Source organism: Mus musculus, chromosome 12, assembly GCF_000001635.26.
Source record: "Mus musculus strain C57BL/6J chromosome 12, GRCm38.p6 C57BL/6J".
In the NCBI taxonomy this organism is placed as follows: Eukaryota; Metazoa; Chordata; class Mammalia; order Rodentia; family Muridae; genus Mus; species Mus musculus.
Window position 1 is genome coordinate 111,184,823 of NC_000078.6, and position 20,733 is coordinate 111,205,555.

The 20,733-nt window shown below is 45.6% G+C and overlaps 1 protein-coding gene across 9 annotated transcripts in view; it reads left to right on the plus strand.

The window, feature by feature from the left end:
• Traf3 (TNF receptor-associated factor 3) overlaps positions 1 to 20,733 on the plus strand; it is a 100,835-nt gene that overhangs the window by 18,502 nt on the left and 61,600 nt on the right. The window contains exon 1 of one of the 9 annotated variants that reach the window (XM_030246684.1): positions 5,048 to 18,678. The exons of the other annotated variants lie outside the window; for them this stretch is intronic. The gene's annotated coding sequence lies outside the window, so the exon portion shown is untranslated. Of the gene's footprint in view, positions 1 to 5,047; positions 18,679 to 20,733 lie in introns of those variants that run through there. 9 annotated transcript variants of the gene reach the window in all.

Sequence of the window (20,733 nt, forward strand, 5' to 3'; positions counted from 1 at the left end):
CAGTGGGAACTGAGAGCCCCGTTCAGCAGGGAGCCTTGGGAGCCTTGGGATTTGATGTGCCTGTGAAATGGTGATCTTGCTTTGGCCTGATGGTTCCCTGCTATGCCCTCAGTTCTCCATTTTGATATGGGAAATGTTTATTTTGTGCCATCGTATATTGGAGCTAATCTACCTTTAATTATTATTTTTTTTTAGCATAGACATATAGTTAAGAGATTGTCTTGAGCCTCAGACATTTGAGCAATTGTGGAACTATTAAAAGACTATGGGGAATTTTAGAAATGGAAGAGATGGACCAAACATCATTTCTATTTATTTGTTTGTTTATTTATTAATTTATTTTTGTTTTTCAAGACAGGGTTTCTCTGTAGCTTGGCTGTCCTGGAACTCGGTTTGTAGACCAGGCTGATCTCAAACTCAGCCTGCTTCTGCCTCCCCAGTATTGGGATTAAACCACCTGACTTTGTTTGTTTGTTTGTTTGTTTCATTCCTAAAGAGTTTAATGTCACCTCATGGCCGTCATTGGAAACCCCCCAGGCTTCTCTGATGGAAAGTATGGCTTCCATGGGGACTTCCTGACCAGATTTGCAGGCTGCCTTCTCAGGCTTGCTTCATAGCAGCTTCTCTGAATGGGTTGATCTGGTATTTCTGAATTCTGACACATTCCACCTGTCAGAATAACGACAAATCTGTGGACCCTACTCCAGATCATTCCTATCAGGGAAGACCAGAAATAGGAGCTTGCTGATTCTTTGAGCAAGCATGGTGGCATACACCTGTCGTTTTTGGATGTGTGGAGTTGAGAAGTGAACCCAGGGCCTTATGTATGCTGAGCAGCTGAGCTTCCTCTCCATACTGAACATTGTAATTAATATTCAGGAGGTGGAAATAAGAGGTTCATGAGTTTGCAGTCAGTCTGGGCTCCATTGTGAGATGCTGTCTTTTAAAAAAAAAACAAAACAAGTCCCTGAGAGGCCATGCCAGCAGCTGGCTGAAACAGGAGCAGATACTTATACTCAGCCAACCATTGAACTGAAGTTGGGGACCCCATGGTTGAGTTTGGGGGGAAGGATTGAAGAAGCTGAAGGGAGAGCACCCCCATAGGAAGACCAGCAGTCTTAACTTACCCAGACCCCAGGGAGCTCCAGAGACTGGGCCACCAACCAGGATCATCCAGGGGCCCGAGTACAGCTGAGCTTTGCCTGGTCTGCCTTAGTGGGAGAAGATGAACTTAATCCTTGAGGCTGCAGGGAAGGGGGCCTGGCGGGGAGCACACTCTCAGATGTAAGGGGGAGGAGGGATGGAATGAGGAACTGTGGGAGGGGAGACCGGGATGGGGGGCAATGACTGTATTGTAAATAAATAAAATAATAAAAGTATTCTGAATTCAGAAGCAGTACTTGGGTGAGAGACTGAGGGGTGCTGTAGCTGCAACGTCCTACAGTCTATGGGACGGGCAGTGTGAGCAGGTCTATGTGCAGACCTGCAGGCAGTCAGGAGGAGGCTCCCACCAAGCAGTTGTTAGTCCTCTCCCAAGTCCTCCATTCTTGTCTTCACTTATTGCTTGGCTCCTGTGTTGCCAGCACATTTAAATTTGGTATGCCAGGCTTTATCTTTCAGACAATGCAATATCTTCTGCAAATCAGAAATAAATGGAACCCACAAATGGGTATCTGTCTTCTGTTCTTTGAAGGTCACTTGGCTAGATGTCATGGAAATAAAACTCTTAGACTGGCTGGTTTTATGTCAACTTGACATAAACTAGAGTAATCTGTGAGGAGGGAACCTCAACTGAGAAGATGCTCCCGCCCCTTACTAGCCTGTGGGGCATTCTCTTGATTGATGATTGATGGGGGATGGCCCACCTCACCTTGGGCAATACTACCCTTGGGCTGGTGTTCTGTTATATGAAAGCACACTGAGCCAGCACGAGGAGCAAGGCAGTAAACCCTTCTCTCCCTAAGTTGCTTTTGGTCATAGTGTTTTATGACTAAGACAAATGTCATATGACTTGGTCCTTACCAGCAAAAAACTTGGAAAATACTTCTAGAAAGAAAACAGGAAAACACAAATAGATAGAAAGTGTCTGTTTCCCCAGCCACTTAGTGATTGACGGTCAAGGCAAGAGTAGCCGTGTACTCATGGGACAGCCTCCTGCCTGGCTTTTTATAGAAGACAGGAAGTTTTTAAAAGGACAGCAATTCACTGTGTAGCCCAGGCTGCCTTGGAACTCACTCTTCCTGTAGCCTCCTGAGGGCTAGGATTGCAGGTGCTACCGAATGACTGAGATGGGATTCTCGGTGGGCATTAAAGCCACTGGAGGGATGACCGGCCCTCAGCTTTTTGTTGCTTTCTTTTTGTTCAGATGATGCATGTCTGGGGATGTCCTGAGTCAAGGGTGGTGTGATGACTAACAGTGGATGCTGGGTGCAGTCTATTTTACCCTAGTGATCATGGGGCCAATGACTTCATCCACAATATATGTGTTTCTCTATCTACAAATAGAGGCAACAGCACCCACCTCTTAGAGAGATGAGATGAAAAAGTGTCTAAGTCATGTGTGGTGGCATATACTGCAGTCCAGTACTTGGGAGTCCAGGTAGGAAAACAGTGATTTTGAAGCCAGCATAGCAAATTCCTGGCCAGCCTTGGCTATGCAGTGATGTCCGGTCTCAAAATAAGCAAGTAAAATAAAATATCACTTAGCACAAGTGTTTGATTAGAACTAGTGGCCTTCCGGCACAAGAATAGTAATGGAGACTAGTGACTAACTTGAGACTCTAACTGGATTATTCTTGCTAGGATTGGGGCTAAGAGTTAGAGCCAGTAGCTCTCCTGGCTTGCTTATAGAACAGTCTGTTTCTCTCTGCCTTTGTAACTTCTTATTTTACAATTAATTAGCAGCAGAGTCTCTCGGATCCCAAACAGGCCTTGCACTCATGTAGCTGAAGACGCCTTGAGATTATAACCCTTCTGCCTCTCTACCTTTTGGGTAGTGGCATTATATAATAATTATATATGTGGGCCACTGTGTCTGGAGGCTGAATCCAGGGCCTTGTGCGTGCTAAGTACATCTCCAGTTTAACTGCGTCTCTAGCCCTGCCTATTTCTCTTTGAGCGGCTGATGATGGCCACATATACCACAAAAATAGGCATTGATAAAATTCTTGTCTTTGAGGAGGGAAGCACATGAGGTTCACTGAAAAGGTGATTGAAAACTCAGGAACAGCAGCACTTATTTGTGCCCGTCTTTACAGACAGGTTCCATCTTTACTGATTTCCCTATAGAGACTTGGACTCCTCAGTTCTCTTGAGCATCCTTCAGATTCTTTACTCTGTAATTGACCTGGACTGGGAAAATAATTGGGACATTTTTATTGCATTGAAAATGACTATAAGTATCTCCCAAAATTTGCCCGCTGTGGGGGCCTTCCAGTGACACAGTAAATGTGTGACCTATGCCCTTTCAGAGGGCTGAGAGCACAACAGTCTACAGTAACTAGCTTGTTCTTAATACTGGGCTCTGTGGTCCTATTATTTAAAACTTGTGTGAATTTTACACTCAGGTGTAAATGTGTATTTTTACTGTTACAAACACCTGAAATCTTCCTGTGTGTTGAAATGGATCTTTTAGGACAGGACGTATCCTGTGTCTACCACACCTTTAAACACGTACCCGCAAGGACTTTGACCTTCCTTGAGCACAGAAGAATCTGCACTTATGGACACGTCTCTATTTGTGTTCAGTTTTTCTTTGGCCCTTAAGGGCATATTTCTAAAATAATTTAGATAGTTGGCAACTAGTTCTGTTCTCATGAAAATTTTCAGTCAATATACTGCCATTCCTTGTCCCATCAAGGGAACTGTGGCAGGCCAAGAGACCCGCCAATGCCTGGTTTGCATGATGGCTCTTCTGAGATAGCTGTTCCATAAAAAGTGGTGAGCTGATACAGTTTCTTGATGTTAGAAATGTCTAATGTGATTTAGCATGTGTGCGAGACTCTGACTTTTCTGCAGTAAGTGTTTTTTCATGGAAAATGATGGCAGGGGGAACAGAGTGCCCGTGTGGGACGTGTGCTGTTGCTCTGTGGGCTCTGGGACACCCAAGCTCTTCAAGTAGAATTCCACACTAACTTCAATGCCCCTTGTGGGTGGTGCTGTGGTTGACGGTGTAGCCGCTGGAGACCCGTCTGTCGCCTGTGTGATTCCAGCCAGTGTCACCTGTGCTGGAATCGGGATCTTCAGAGTCTTGTGTCCCTGTGTCTGTCTGCCTTAAAGGCTGTGGCCAGCCACGCGGTTGGGGTGTTTAGTGTCTTCATCCTTCTCTCCCACAGCCTCTTACTTCAGGTTCATTCTCCAGAAGAATTGTCAGCGTCTCTGATGTAACTGTCTCACTGGGATGCTGTGTCTGTGCGCGTTCACTTTCATCAGAGGCTAGTTCAGCTGGTTTCTTTAGTTGTTCTATTAACACTCTGTGGGCTGGCCAAGAACTCTCTAACTAGCAGACTGGTTTTGAACTCATGACCCACCTGCCAAGTGCTCAGGGACACTTAAGTTTTACCTGATCCCTATCTTCATAGTTCGAATTATTTAAAAGATCATTTGAGGGGGAGGGGATGTACCTCAGTTGGTACTGTGTTTGCCTAGTGTGCATAGAGTCCTGGATTCTGTCCCCAACACTGCATATATTGAGTGTAGTGACCCAGACCAATAATTCCGGCAGTCAGGAGATGGAGGCAGGGGATTAGAAGTTTAATAATTCCTCGGCCTCTTAGCAAGGTTGAGGCCAGCCTGGGCTACATAAGAACCTGTTTCAAAGACAAACAAACAAACAAAACCCCACAGTCCATGCTCGGCCCCACTTACGTGGTCTGAAATCTCATTAGTGCCAGTGTGAGAAACCTTGTTCTAGAAATTATTCAAGGACGTCCTTTCTTGCTTTTGTTAAATGTGTGACTCAGGGCTAATGTGTGTGTTTATTTTGAGACAGGGCCTCACTGCCTATGTAGCCCTGTCTGACCTGGAACTCATAGAGATCAGCCTGCCTCTGCGTCTTGAGTGCTGGGGTTAAAAGTGTGTGCCATTATGCCTGGCCCAGGTTTAATGTTTTTGTGAGGTGAAGTGTTTCTGATAGAAAATTCTATCTTCAGTCATTAAGTGACTTCAGCATTAAAAATGTTTCTCACATAGCAGGACTGGAGTCAGGGTGTGTGTTAAAACTGGTGGGGGTGAGGTGGAGCTGGAGAGATGGGTTAGAAAGAGGTTCAGGAACACAAACCACTCTTGTAGGAGAACAACTGCCTCTCACTCTTAGCTCTAGGGGGCCCAACTTCTCTGGCCTCCACACTCATGTGTACTCATGTGTACGTTCCTACCTGCAGAGACACATATTTTATCACATATATGTGATAAAAATAAAATAAAATAAAGCTAGCAGAGGGAACAGGCAGAGCACCTGGGATAGAAGGCCAGATGTCTGTTATATTCACCTGGATATTTTCTTCCACGACTCTAGTCTACGGCAAAACTTAGATTAGTAAACTGGGAATTTTTGAGTAGGTGCTATTAGAAAAATAATAAATTTCCAGCTGTGGTTCCAAGTTCCCCAAATGTGTGTTTTGAGCTTGGACCCCTCTGGGTTTTGCTATTGGACCTGAGTGTTTATTGGCCTGTTGCTGGAGCACTGAGTGGGTACTAGGCTCTGCCCTAAGTACAACGTGTTCAGGAAGCCGTGCGGGCAGCTAGCTTGTTGCCACAGACAGAAGCCTACTATACTAGCTCACTCCAGGAGAGTGGCAGGGATCGGCAGGGTTGTGACAGACTGAACAGAACTTCTCACACAGTTGATCTGTCAGTTAACGAGACCAGTAGAGGAGTGATTTTTGTTGTTTTTCATTTTATTTTATGTGTGTAGATATTTTGCTTGCTTGTGCATCTGTGTACCCCATGCAGTGCCTCCAGAAGCCAGAAGAAAGAAACAAGATTCCCTGGGACTGAAGATACAGACAGTTGTGAGCTACGGTATATATTGAATTGAATACAGTGGGATTGAATTTGGACCTCTGGAAGAGCAGCCAGTGCTATAACCACCCAGCCATCTGTCCATCCCCAGGAGGAACTGTTTCACTGGAAAGTTGCAGAGGGAGTGACTGGGCCAACTGAGACTACCTGGGTGTTCCATGATCCTTCCCTAGAATTCTGGTCACACCAGTTGCTTCTGTCCACAGCCAGAAGGCCATTCCTCACTGACCCCTCCTCTTCCTGCCTGTTTGGTCCCTAGGGGCTGTATTGAATCCTGCTGTCACCCATCCGGTCCCTCAGTTCCCACGAGCCCTTTTGTCATGCTGGTGCTCTTCCCTCTCCCCAGGGCCACCTCATGGTCTACATGTGGTGAGCCCCAACTAACCCCCCCACACCACCCCCCCACACACCATTTCCATTCTCTTAGATGCCAGCCTGCTGTGCTCCTGGCTCATCCTTCCTGTGGTAGGCCTGCCCCTGCACTCAGGCCTCCTGATCTGTTTGCTGCAGGAGCCTTCACTCTTCCCTCACCCCACTTGTGCGTCTGTCCGTCTGCCTTACCTGTCCTACTTTCCATCAGAGCCGGGATGATTTACAGGGACCCGCCTTCCTTCCCGCAGAGTTGGGACTTTTGCATAGGGGATTTCTCTGTCATCTGTTTTTTTCTTCCCCCTTTGGAATAAAAAGGGTGAGGAGTGATGAGGGGCGGGGACAGTGACTGCACCTCCTGGGAATTGTTTGATCCCAAAGCTGTCCTGTAGCTCTCCCTGTCTTCAGAAGGGGAGTTGTACTATGTTAGAAGCTTTGCAGTTACCTTTCTCATCACCAACAAGGAAATGGAAAACCCAAGGCATTGTATTGCCATAATTACTCCAGCATACACACTGCGGACAGTAAAGTTGGGGTGCTGCACTTGCTCAGTGCTTGGTCTCCTCGTGTGGGAGGTCAGGTGTCCGTCTGTTTACAGTGCTGTTTGTCTGGCTCCGTGTTGTGGATGGGCAAAGAGTCACTTCGTTTCTGTCCCCTCTGGCAGGCTGTGCTGTAGCATTAGCAAATTTGAGAAGGAGGACAAGACCCTGGTGTCAGGAATCCTGGGGGGCTTCAGAGAGGAGACTGTGAGGCACTTCAGGTGATTTGTGGGTGACAGATTGAGCTGAGGCCCGTCTTGGGTGGACATATTTCATGAACAAGGAGCTGGAGGTAACGGAGATGATTTTCCTGCTGGGGAAGTAGACGTTCTGCGTGTAATGACTGGCCGCTGTTTATACAGAAACTCTAGTCCTTGTCTTAATTTTTGTTTTTCTCAACAAGGTTTCTTGTATCCTTGGCCATTCTGCCCCTGTAGCTGAAGTTACTTTTGAACACATAGTCCTCTGCCTCCATTTTGCAAGTTAAGATTACAGGGTGTTCCACCACACCCAGTTTTGGTCCTAGGTTTTTGGTTTGTTTGTTTGTTTGTTTGGTGGTGCGGGGGACTGACCCTCAGGCTTCGTGCATTCTAAGCAAGCACTCTACCACTGAGCTATGTCTCCAGCTATGAGACTGAGCTATGTCTCCAGCCTTCATTTTTAAAAAAGTCTGTGTCATTTAGAAACTGTATACTAAGTGTGGATGATTTTATGATTCAAATTTTAAAAAAATAATTATGTATATACATAAAAATGTGTGCCTATGTGTATGTCTTAGTACTTTGTGTATGCCTGCTAACCATGGAGGCCAGAAGAGGGTGTCCAGTCTCCTGAAACTAGAGTTACAGTCGGTGGGGAGCCACCAGGTAGGTGTTAGGAGTTAAAGCTAGACCCCCAGACAGATGAGGATTGTTTTTAAGACAGGTTTTCTCTGTGTGTCATCTGGCCCTTTCTTTTCTTTCAAATTCATGGCCTCTTTAACTGTTACATATGTGTATACGTGTGCGTATGTTTTCCTAGGTACACAGTATAACCTGTTTGGTATGTATAATGTTACTTACATGCGTGCCTGTCCAAGGCTGACCATTTGGCATTGCAGAATCAATTACTGTGCCTTTCCCCAGGCAAGACCACGTCGCCTGTCTTCAGCTCTTGTCACTTGCCTATAGTGCTTTGTTTACGGTTGAGTCCAGAGGTCTTTCTTAATAATGTGGTTGGTTATGTAATGGTTGTGTCATGGTTTCTTGACTAAGTTCTGTATGGTTGGACATGTAGGTTGTTTCCAGTTTTCTCTACTCGACATAGTGCTGTGGTCTTCAGCACTCCTGTGACAGCTGCCAGGACACTGAATAATGTCCTGTTGTGTGCTGTTCTGCGGCATGCAGTCTCCTCCTTGCTTTAGAAGGAGTGAATGTTTTCATTTTTAACAGTAAAACTATTTTTAAAATAAGGCTTTGCATAGAATCACTAAACATATATGCGTCCCCATGAGAGTTGGTATGTTCAAATTCTGGTCGTCTTGAAGTTGGTGTTTCAGTGAGGAAAGGAATGAACAGCCAACAGCGAGTCTGTTAGAGTAAAGGGCGAGAAGAGGAGGCAGGCTCATGATGAGACCGTGAGCAGGGGCCGGCTCTCTCGGTGTATTTACCAGGTCTCTGAGTGGATGGCATCCAAGTTAGGACTGGGTGAGAAAAGGGCAGGGGAGCCTTGTGCAGACCTGAGAGCCGAAAGCTTCAGGCAGGAGCGGGAAGTACGAGGACAGGTGTGAGATGCTTGGCTTGGCGCTTGCTTGGCTCTGGTTTTGAGGCTGGAGCATGTGAGAGAGGAGTGCCTTCTGGGCTGAGCGGTTGTGGAGTACTGTTTATTAGACCAGGGATGCTGGAGACAGATGGGAGGAGGTGAGAGGACACTGAGTTCAGGGTTTGACTGGCTAAGTTTGAAGAGCCTTTTGGGTGCTTACTTAGAGATCATTGGTGATGGGGAAATAGGGCCTGGAACAAGGGGGAGAGGAGGAGGTGGCAAAGAGCAAGTAGAGCGAGCGGAAGGCATGCTTTCTGTCTGCAGCTGTGAGGGGGAGGATAAGAATGGCAGGGGGAAGGGTTTCAGTTCATTGTAAACTCCGTGAATTTTCAATAAAGAACCCAGGGATTCATGGTAATTGAGTTGCTTCAAGTGCTTCCCCTGAGGGTCTCCTCTCCTGCGCCTCGGGGCTGGGCTGGAAAAGTTTGAGGAATCACTTCGTTATTGTAGTCTGTTGTGTTATGAAATCTCACCCTAGTGAGTGTTTAACCTTAAAGAGTCTGGGACTCACTTACCCATTTTGTTATCCCTAATAGAGGCTTTGCAGCTGCTCCAAATATCCCTCCAGTTGTGCATCTTAATAGTTGTTTGGCAAGCCATTCCATTCTGCACGGGAGGGTCTACACGGCCTGCGGCAGTGGCCGTAGAGATGCCCACAGCCCTCCCAGGTAAGGACGTGGAGAGACGTGGCTCATGGCTCCCCGTGGACAGTTTCCCGTGTTCTCACGGGTAATAGAGATGCTGCTACTCTAGCTCTGGCAGGGGTTCCGGCGAGCCAAGCACAGAGTTCTTAGCTACAGTTTGCAATAGCTAATAGTCAGCAGTGATTAAAAGTTGTTCGCATAGCTTGATTTTCTTTTTTTTTTTTCTTTCTTTCTTTCTTTTCTTTTTTTTTTTTCGAGACAGGTTCTCTCTGTATAGCCCTGGCTGTCCTGGAACTCACTTTGTAGACCAGGCTGGCCTCGAACTCAGAAATCCGCTTGCCTTTGCCTCCTGAGTGCTGGGATTAAAGGCGTGCGCCACCACGCCCGGCTTGATTTTTTTTTTTCTATACAGTTAATATGAGTAATTTTCCTGGCCATTGAAGTCTAACCTGACATGGTATTACATGCCTATAACTCCAGCACTTAAGAAGTTGAGGCAGGGGCTGGAGAGATGGCTCAGCGGTTAAGGACACTGACTCCGCTTCCAGAGGTCCTGAGTTCAATTCCCAGCAACCACATGGTGGCTCACAACCATCTGTAATGAGATTTGATGCCCTCTTCTGGTGTGTCTTATGTCAGCTACAGTGTACTCATGTATATTAAATAAATAATTCCTTTTAAAAAAAAAAAAAAAAAAAAAAAAGAAGTTGAGGCAGGAGGATTTACAATTTAAGACCAGCCTGAATTATATAAGGAGACCTCTTCGCTTAAAATCCTTCAGCCTTTATAGTGGAAAAGCTGGGTAGTAATGATGCATGCCTTTAATCCCAGCACTCAGAAGGCAGAAGCAGAAAGATCTCCAAGTTCGAGGATAGTCTGGTCTACAGAACAAGTTTCAGGACAGTCAGGGCACAGAGAAACCCTGCCTTGAAAAACCAGAAAGAAAGAGAGAGAGAGAGAGAGAGAGAGAGAGAGAGAGAGAGAGAGAGAGAGAGAGAGAGAGAGAGAGAAAGAAAAGAGAAAGAAGAGAAAGGAAGCTGAGAACAGGTTGAGCTAGCCACAGAAGTCATAGCCTTGAACTAAGCCATGAGAGAGCAGAGCTCTGGCTGTGTTCCTTTTCCTTTTTGAGAAAGGTTCTCACGTAGCAGAGGCCGCTCTGGAGCCCCAGATCCTCCTGCCTCTGCCTCCCCCCTCACTGGGAAGGAGTGCAGTGACTTCCTGCCACAAAACTTTGTCCTTCTTCCTTTTGAAAGATAACATGACAAAGGCTTGGAGAAGGTTTCCTTAGTAATTAGTCCATCAGGCATGGCTAGGTCAAGTCATCGTTTACTTCTATGCTGCTTAATCAGGTCTCAATGCTGACTGAAACTTTGTGTCCTGAGACTGTCTCCCCCAGCCCCCTGGGACCCACTGTGACCCTACACCTTGCTTCAGCTTTTTAAAGCTTGTGTAGGATGCATCGGGAATGTTTCCCTTAGCATAACATTCGTGAAGTCCATTCATGGCTGTGTTAAGAGTAATGCACGTTGGCAGTTGCTAAAAGAATAGATCTTGAATATTTATACAAAAAAGGAAGAAAGAAAAAAAGAAAGAAAAGAAAAAAGGCAGATGAAGTGGTGGGTATGCTAATCTCTTCATAGTGAGGACATATATACCAAGACATTGTTTGAACCCATAAATGTACACAGTTTTCATTGGCAGTTAAAGATTAATTTAAAAACTCTAGTTGGCAGAATGCATGCCTGTAGTCTCAGCATGCAAGAGGAAGAGGGGAGGGTTCCCATTTCCGACCTGGCCTATATAGTGAGACTCTGTCTCTTTCCACAGAAATTGTAACTGACCGCCATCTCCCACACTTAGCTTTTCCATGGGCCTCCAGGTGGGCTATCCTGGACTCTCTAGAGGTGTGTCCTGCCATAGCACACCTTTTGTCCACTGCAGTCCCTGCTCCTCACAGTTGTCTGGCAGCCTGTAGAGGCCTTCCGAGCTCCTTGCTCCCTTACGAGCCATAGCTGGGCTTGCTGGGTGAGACAAGTGCAGCCTCCCCATCCAGGGTCTCTCCAGCCAGGCAGAGATATACCCAACGCATCCCAGGTACACGCACACATTTGCCAACCTGGACTGCTGCTGCTTCCTGGCCAGTAACATGCGTGTTGTTCATTTGCATCTCTAGTGTATCTTGTCTCAGCCAGAGCTTATCCTGCTCTATTCAATGCTCTAGAATCACAGTCCTTTACCTGCAATTTTTAGGAATAGGTAACCTAAGATTTTGAAATTTTCACATTTCTGAAGAAAGTTAGTGAATGTAGCATGTACTGTAGAATATCCTAGGTAATATCTTGTCATCAAATAGATACACAAAATTAAAAAGTAGTTTCTCTCCAGCGTTTCCCTTTATTGTACATTCTGTCTTTGAGTCATGCTGCCAGGATAAGGAGGTGCCACTGTGGCTTTATGGCTAATACTTGCAAACAGTTTATTCAGCTGGGTTACACGAGTCTTGATGGACATGGTAGATAACTGCAGTCTCAGCATTTGTGAGGTGGAGGAGGAGGGTTAGAGTTCAAGGCCATTCTCTGCAAACCTGGGGTATATAAGATCCTGTCTCAAAACCAGGAAGTGTTTAAGAAGGGAGCAGGAGCAGAGTCCCCGTCTTAGGTTTTACAGTCATCCCTTCCTGGGAACTCACTTCCAAGGTAAGAGTTATGGGGTTGGCTGTACATCTGCTGCAGGTCGTTATCCTCTTGACTTTTTGAACACACAGTAGGTCGTGTAACCTATGTGTTACACATGTGGCTTTTAAACAGAACAGAAATTCCAGGTTTGTGATTGTGTAAATATCTGCTTTCATTGGTATTGAAAAACAGTAAGTATAGTATATGGGAATGCTGAGTAGGTACGCTGTTACTGGAGGCGCCTCAGAGAAGAAGGGCTTTTGCAGTGAAGTACCATGGGAAGGCGCTACTGAAACTTCACGTGAGATCACAGTCTTGGAAAGATCATGTTACCATTTTGATGTTCACTACCAGGCCTTGTGGTACACATCTGTAACCCTTGTGCTTGTGAGGCTGAGGCAGGAGGATGGTGAGTTTATGGCTGTCCTTGGCTATGTAGTGAGACCCTCTCCCAGAAACAGGAGACAGACTCTGAAGCGATCTCAAGGTTTTGCTTTGCCTGGCTGAAGGGACAGCTAGCAACATAGTGTCTACGTTTAAATCATCTATGTTGCCAACAGCAGATTTTTAAACATATGAATTCACTAATGTGACTAATTATAAGTATAGCCACAAAAAGAATTTGGTCTAGGGATCAAAAAGTGTGCCTATCTGAAGTAGGGTGTGTTTTGTTTTTTTTTTGTTTTTTTTTTTCCTCTTCTTGATTTTGGTTTCGTTAACAGAGAGGTATCTCTATACCTGTAATTTCTGGTAACTTAGTGAGAACTTTCAGGTCACAATAAATTTTCCCATTATGTAAAATATTTCACATAGTAGGTGACACGTTGTGAGTGGGTGTGACTCTGCCAGAAACACACGATGATGATGATGATGACGATGACAATAATTGGGCCAGGTACAGAGTTACACACAAGTTACCAGCTAGCTGTCTGGTTGGTTGTTTTGTTTTGTTTTTAAGATTTAGTTATTTCAGGCTGGTCATATGGCTCAGCGGTTAAGAGCACCGACTGCTCTTCCAAAAGTCCTGAGTTCAAATCCCAGCAACCACATGGTGATTCAAACCATCCGTAATGAAATCTGATGCCCTCTTCTGGAGTGTCTGAAGACAGCTACAGTGTACTTACATATAATAAATAAATAAATAAATAAATAAATAAATAAATCTTTAAAAAAAAAAAGAATTGAGAAACAAACCATCAGCTAAAAGCCAAGTTCAAAGTCAACTAGTGTGACAAGACACCCAGACTCTAAAAATAAATAAAATATAAAAAAAGATTTAGTTATTTCATCTATTTATTTAACTTTATGTGTATGAGTGTATTGCCTGAATCTGTGTATGTGCTTTGGATCTCCTGGAACTGGTGTTAAAATGGCTGGAGTCACAGTGTGCATGCTGGGATTCAAACCTGAACCCCTGGAAGAACAGCCAGTGCTTTTAACAACTGAGCCATTTCTGCGGCTCTCAGTTTTGTCTTTTGTTGATGTTTAGATGTATTTGTTTATTTTTATTTATGTGTGAGTCCACTGTAGTTGTCTTCAGACACACCAGAAGAGGCCATTGGATCCTATTACCGAACTACAGATGGTTACGAGTTAACCTGTGGTTGCTGGGAATCGAACTCAGGACCTCTGGAGGGGCAGTCAGTGCTCTTAACCACTGAGCTGCCTGCCTCTCCAGCTCCCAGTTTTGCTTTTTGAAGTAGAGCCTCTTGTAGCCCAGGCTTGTTTCATTCTCCTTTCTGAGTATTGCTATGATTATAGATATAAATCAGTGAATGAATGCTTTTCTCTTCTCTCCTCTCCTCTCTCCCCCTCCCCTTTCTTTTTCTTTTTCTTTTTCTTTCTTTTTCTTTTCCTTTTCTTGTTTTTCTTTTTTTGGAGACTGTTTCTCTGTGTAGCCCTGCCTGTCTTGGAACTCATTCTGAAGACCAGGCTGGCCTTGAACTCACAGAGATCCACCTGCCTCTGCCTCCCAAGTCCTGGGGTTAAAGGTGTGGACAGTCACCACCTAGTGTTTTTAAGCTTAAAAAAAAGCTTTATTTATTTTTATTCTTATGTTTTGCTTACATGCGTGTGGTACTGCATTGACTGCCAGATGGTCGTGAGCTCCTGTGAATGCCAGGATATGAACCCAGATCTTCCGAAGGGAACTGAACCCAGATCCCCTGAAAGCTCTTGTCCACCCAGCCGTCTCTCTAACCCCTTAACCACCCAGCTGTCTTTCTAACCCCTTAAACACCCAGCCGTCTCTCTAACCCCTTAACCACTCAGCTATCTCTCTAACCCCTTAACCACCCAGCCATCTCTCTAATCCCTTAACCACCCAGCCGTCTCTCTAACCCCTTAATCATTTTTTTTTAAATTATCTAAGTGAAATCTCTAGGGATGTTTTATAATGTCAAATTCACATAAATGCGCACTAATAATAGCTAATTTGCCTGAGTTAAGAGTATTAATTTCAGGGTGGCTATTTAGTGAAGGGTGGGTCTTATTCTGATCATTCCAAGGCCTCTCATTGGTTGAAATGAAGTTAGACTTAGAAAAATGACTGATTTTAACAGTTGTATTTTATAACCATTGTGCCCAGTGTTTTGAGACAGCTTGTCCTTTTAGGGGCATTGTCAGCTGAAAGTCACATCATTTCCGTGGGGTTGACGGTGTCTCAGTCCTTTCCTGGACGAGGAGTCTGGAGTTACTCTAGGAGTGGCTGTTTGAGAGGAGTCGCACCGGAGTGTGTAGAGTAGAGGAGCCGGTGCTATTCTCCTGACGAGAGTCATGACACATCCTAGCTGAAGGGAAGGTGCGCTGCTTGAGCAGTGCACACGTGGGAAGCTATGTCCTTACTGGAGTCCGGTGTAGAGTAGAGGCAGCAGGAAGCCACCACCACAGACTGCACCAGCACCAGCACTGGGGGCAGGCTGTGTCCACTGCCAGCTTCTTTCCATTCCTGTCTATTGTACGCTGACCAGCTGTTGGCTCCACCTCTGTAGGTGCTCTCAGGAGGCTTGATCTAAGACATTGGTCTGTCCCCGAAGTACCCTGTGGGGACAGTCCATTCAGATCGGAGCACAGGGCCTGACTGTGTTGGGCTTCACAGACTGGCCAGATGAGTGGAGAAGTTGAGCTGTTGTGCTGCAGCTGCCTGTAGCTGGTGGAATTGAGACAACCTCAGAGCACAAGCCTTGATCCCTGACTTGAAAGGAAGAGCTCTACTGGACTTCAGTGGGGAGAGCCCAGAGTGGCACCTAAATTTGCCCAGCTGCCTCTGATGAAAGCATCTCTGAGGGTTTAACTACTCCAGTGAGTCTCTAAAGCACTGTGGTGACAAAAGACATTTCCTCCTGCTGTCCCTCTGCTCATTTCCTACGTGCTGTGAGGTTTTCCAGGTCAGTCAGGAATTTACTAGTGAGTCAAATCAACAGTCATGCATCCCAAAAGGATGGAGGATGTTCACAGAATGTGCCAGTGGTTGAAGGATGAGAAGAGCCTAGAGTGCTCACACAGCTTCCACACGCTATGATTGTGGTCCCAGGACCACAGCCCTGTCGCAGGTCATTGCTGACCAGGTGTCATTATGTGGTGGGACTGTATTCATTATTCATATCTTGCCTGGAAAAAGAGACACAGAGCAGGAAGATTAAAAAATGTTCTTCCCAGGCAGTGGTGGCACACACCTTTTATCCAAGTACTTGAGAGGCAGATCTCTTGAATTTGCTAGCCTGGTTTGCAGCGTGAGTTCCAGGACAGCTGGTACACAGAGAAAGCCTATCTCAAAAAACTAACAAGAAAAATAAAGCCAGGCAGTGGTGGCACATGCCTTTAATCCCAGCACTTGGGAGGCTGAGGCAGGCAGGTTTCTGAGTTCGAGGCCAGCCTGGTCTACAGAGTGAGTTCCAGGACAGCCAGGGCTACACAGAGAAACCCTGTCTCAAAAAAAAAAACCAAAAAAACCAAAAAAACAAAAAACAAAAACAAAAACAAACAAAACAAAAGAAAGAAAAAGAAAAAATGTTTTAAAAAACTTTCCATAAGGCCAGCATCCTCCCTTCTAGTTAGTGTCAGCAAACCCTGTGGGTATCCATTAAAGCAGGAGCTGGCTGGTTAGCAAATGACCTGTGACAGCCAAGGCCTGGGCTCCACTTGGACTATAACTTAGGGCCCTTGTGCCTCAGTTTTTCTACCTGTGAGGAGAGGATGATACTAGAGGCTACCTCATAGGGAGTCATTGGATTCTGTGAGTGAGACTGATAGTGTCTTCTGTGAATGGCAGCCACAGCGAGGTGCAGTCTACATGGAACTACATGTCACAGCACAGTGTGATGACCCTTTGGGATGACAGAAGGGCCTTGCTGCTGGGCATGGGAAAGGAGCTTCTGAAATTTTCCTGGAGGTGATCTTAGAGCCTGTGGTTAGAGCACAGTTAGGTAGATAGGAGAGGTGAAGAGGGACTGTTTTCATGGTGCCCGCAGGAGTGTGTGGCAGTGGCCAGCATAGCTTAATTTTGCTTATTCATTCACCTATCCTCAACCCACTGCCAGTTCAAGTCATATTGGGCCACAGATACACAGAGGAACACAGTTCATCTGAGCAGCAGCCACTGCAGACAGAAACTCCTTCCAGGGGTCAGAATCACCAAAAGCTAGCAGCCTTCTGGGGGCAGTAGAGAGGATTGTCCTGCTGCTGTTGCCTGTGTTCACACTCTGGCCCTGCCACTTGATCCTCATGAGCCTTGCACAGGTATATGCCTCAGATACCAGAGGCTTTGATACCTTGTCAGCTGTGGGTGCACATAGCTGCTCAGGGGTACTGTGAGTTTACACGAGTGTGGTGGTTTGAATGCAAATGGCCCCCATAGCCTAACAGGGTATGGCACTACTAGGAGGTGTGGCGACATTGGAGTAGGTGTGTCTTTGTTGGAGGAAGGGTGTCACTGGGGCTGGTGGGCTTTGAGGTCTCAGATGCTCAAGCCAGGCCCAGTGTCCCACTCTTCTTCCTGTCAACTGCTGATTGGGATGTAGAACTCTCAGCTATCTCTTCAGCACCATGTCTGTCTGTGTGCCACCATGCTTCTTGCCATGATGACAATGGACTAAACCTCTGAAGTGTAAGCCAGCCCCAGTTAATGTTTTTCTTATAAAAAGAGTTGTCGTGGGCTGGAGAGATGGCTCAGTGGTTAAGGCACCGACTGCTCTTCCAGCGTTCAGTTCCCAGCACCCACACGGTGGCTCACAACCATCTGTAATGGGATCTGATGCCCTCTTCTGATGTGTCTGAAGACAGCTATAGTGTACTCATAAACATAAAATAAATCTTAAAAAAAAATAGAGTTGCTGTAGTCACGCTGTCTCTTCCCAGCAATAGAAACCCTAACGGAACCCAAGGCCTCAGGCCCCAGCAGTACAGTGGACCTCATGAGCTCTTGCTGAGGTCGGTTTTGCTACACAGGGACACGCGGCTGTCTTGACCGTGCGTCCCAGCCAGCCCACTCCTCCAGCTTCACCGTAGATCCTTCCTAGAGGACCTTGTCCTGACCTGTGTTTGGATCTGCGGAGTAGCTCCTGTCCTCTCTGACCACGGCACTTGTCCTCGTGATAACCTGCTCTCCAGTTGCAGTCCTACTGGGTGCCTGTAGCCACTGTCATGGTAAACTGTCACCCGCAGCCCCTTTCCAAGTAATACATAGCGTTCAGCAGATGAGTCAATGAATGAACAAACTACTGCAAAGTGAAAGCCACCTAGGATACCGCTACTGTTGGTGAGGTCTCTTCTGAATCTGATTGCATGGCCAATGGTTTACTATTTCAGGTCCTCTGACCACGTCGTTGTGTTTACTATTCTGGGTGTCCAAGGGAAAGCTACCTGTACAGGAGCTAGGCATGCTTGGTGTGTTGGCTTTTTTTTTTTTTTTTGTACTGAAAGCTGTGAAGCTGTGGTTCATTCTCAGAGCCTCTCAGCAGGGACTTAGAAGCTGACATTTTGATGGCAGATGTGCGCAGTGCTCACAGGCAGCTTGAGTATTAAAGACTGTGTGTCACTATGCACATTTCACCCATTTCAGCATTGTGACCTGTCTCACTCACTTGTACCAGCAATACCCCAGCATAAACCACAAACCAGGCAGCCTTTAGGGAACGGGTCAGAAATCCAGAAATACCTCTAGAAGTTTATAACATTTCTTAAAGATCCAAAAACAAAAAAAACAAAAAACAAAAAAAACAAAAAACAAAACAAAACAAAAAACCCGTTGTGGCTCCAAAGGCAGCTGCCTCTGCTGAGGAGTCTGTCTCCAGCGCCTTTGCTTCCGAGGCTGGTAGCTTTCAGAAAGACTGCAATGCAGCGCTTAGCAAAGCCCTGTTAATATGGAAGCCGCCCGCTCCCCTTCAGGCTGCTGCTGCTGCCGCCTATGAGCTGAAGGAGGAGATGGTGGGTCTAATATGCCCTAGGACCTGCAGTTCTGTGATTCGACGCAGGCAATTCTGTGAATGCCTTGGCTAGCACAGGCTTGTCCTGCAGCAGCTGAGTTTCTGGTGCAGTGGGCTTTCCTCGGAATGTGAAACTGAAGATGCCTTTGCAGTTTGTGCCTCATAATTTGGTTTTCATCTGTGAGTTCAGATGGTGGGTTATACAAAGGTAAGGGGCTTTAACAATCATGAATTTTTATATTTAAAGTATTTATGAATATCCCAAGTCAAAGTAAATAATTGTGATTTGAGTAGATCTCTACTGTATCTAAAATAAAACTTTGTGTTGTATTAATGACAGTTTTGACATTTGAAGGATTGTCTTATTTATCATGGACTATTCATCCTCTAATGAATTACTCACAATGTTCTTTGAAAAGGGGTTGCTTTTACTTTGGCTTTCTAGTAAACAAGCTTGACTCTCAGAAATCTAGGTATGGATTATAATATGTTTGTTTTTTTAAACAATAATTTCATTGATCTGGCGTAGGATATCTCCTTTTTCTGGCGTAAAATATATCACCACCCATATATGATAGATGATAAAGTCTAGTTCCCTGAGTTCTTCTTTTTCCTCAGATGAAAATCCTCAGATGAGCATTTTCTCAAGTGCGGATGGAGCTCTTTGCTCATGTATGGGATGCACTGAGCACTGCCTTCAGCTGCGCCTCTTTGTTTATCTATGAGGGGGGCTAGATTCTAACTCAGATTGGTTTTGCTATAGGTTGGTGACCCCAAAATATATCAAATGCATCATGGTTGGTAATTTTATATGTCCGACACCAAGAAATATGTCAGGGTTACCATGGCAACTGCATGTGTTCTGAAAAGCTTGTGAATGGGCTCTGAACCTTCTGGCATTTTAACTGAGATTTTCCAGCTGAGAGTCTGAATACATGATCAGTGTAAATAAATTCAGCTTTCTGTGGAGAGGACATCCTGTCTCCGGAGTTGACTACCCTGCTCAGTTCTTTCTCTTGTAACATCTACCTTGCCTCTTGGTTCCCAGTCACAGGCTATGTGAAAGCTTGTTTTCAGCCTCAGGTTGGGGAGCCATCTGACCACAGTTACCAATGGACCATGTAGAATGGATCCATTGCCTGATAATCCCCTCACCCCAAACTGTACTTGTAGCTTCATGTCCTACTGTGGTGTGGTGTTCTGGTGGAGCTTGCTGTCCATCTGAAAAACTTCTTTCTAGAAGTTTCCAGCTCCAGAGAGCCTGACTTGCTGTTAGTTTGAAAGCTGTGGTGGTTGGTTTGGGGAAGGAGATCTAGTGAGCAAGCTTATGTGAATTATAATGGAGGACCAATTGGCTTTATGATCAAAGGGTTGTTGGCAGCATTTATAACCAGTTCACTCCCCAAGCTGAGCGTGGTACATACACCTTTGCTCTTAGTACTCGGCACTCAGGAGGCAGAGGCAGCAGATCTCTGGGAGTTCAAGGCCAGCCTGGTCTGTGTGTTGAGTTCCATGCCAGCCATAGCTGGAAAGAACTATCAAACAACAAAAAGCAAAACAAGCAAACAAGCAGTCCTCCTTGTATATTCAGACAACCTTGAAATCCCTTTGGAGACAAGGTCTTGCTTTAAAGCCCTAGTGTGCTTGAGCTCACTATGTTTACCTGTTTGGCCTAGAACTCAGAATTATATGGTATGACTGTTCATTTGAAAGTAAGCTAGTCTTTGAGCCACCCACTAGTGGGTGTATTGCTGTGGCTTACCTCTGGGCCTCATTTGGGATCTTTGTCTGATTCTGTTCTTTAATTTCAGATGAGAAAACCGAGGCCCAAAGAAGCTATGTCCTTGGTTGGGGTCCCAGAGTAGGCCAGACCCAGGTGCAGGATCAGAACTCCGCTCCTGCTCCTGGATGTCTGCTCCCCTGAGGCTCATGTCCTGACAGAATTTGCTCTCAGCTAATACATCTGTTTTCCTTTTGTCAGAAGGGGGGGTCTTTCATAATTTCAGGTCTAACTTAGAGAACTCTTCAATTTAAATTTTAAAAACTTTTTTCTACATTTTTTCCTTTCTTTCATCATTTAATAATTTCTGCTCAGTGTGCTGATCCTGATACATCCATGGGGAGGACATGACCTCTGCCCTGTGTGCCCCTTGCTGTGATGAGAGAGCTCCTGGCTGTCCACATGAGTTCTGGATTGAGGGGCTGAGGAGATGGTGCAGTTGATAAAGTACTCACCATTTGAGCACCAAGACCCTAGTGTAGA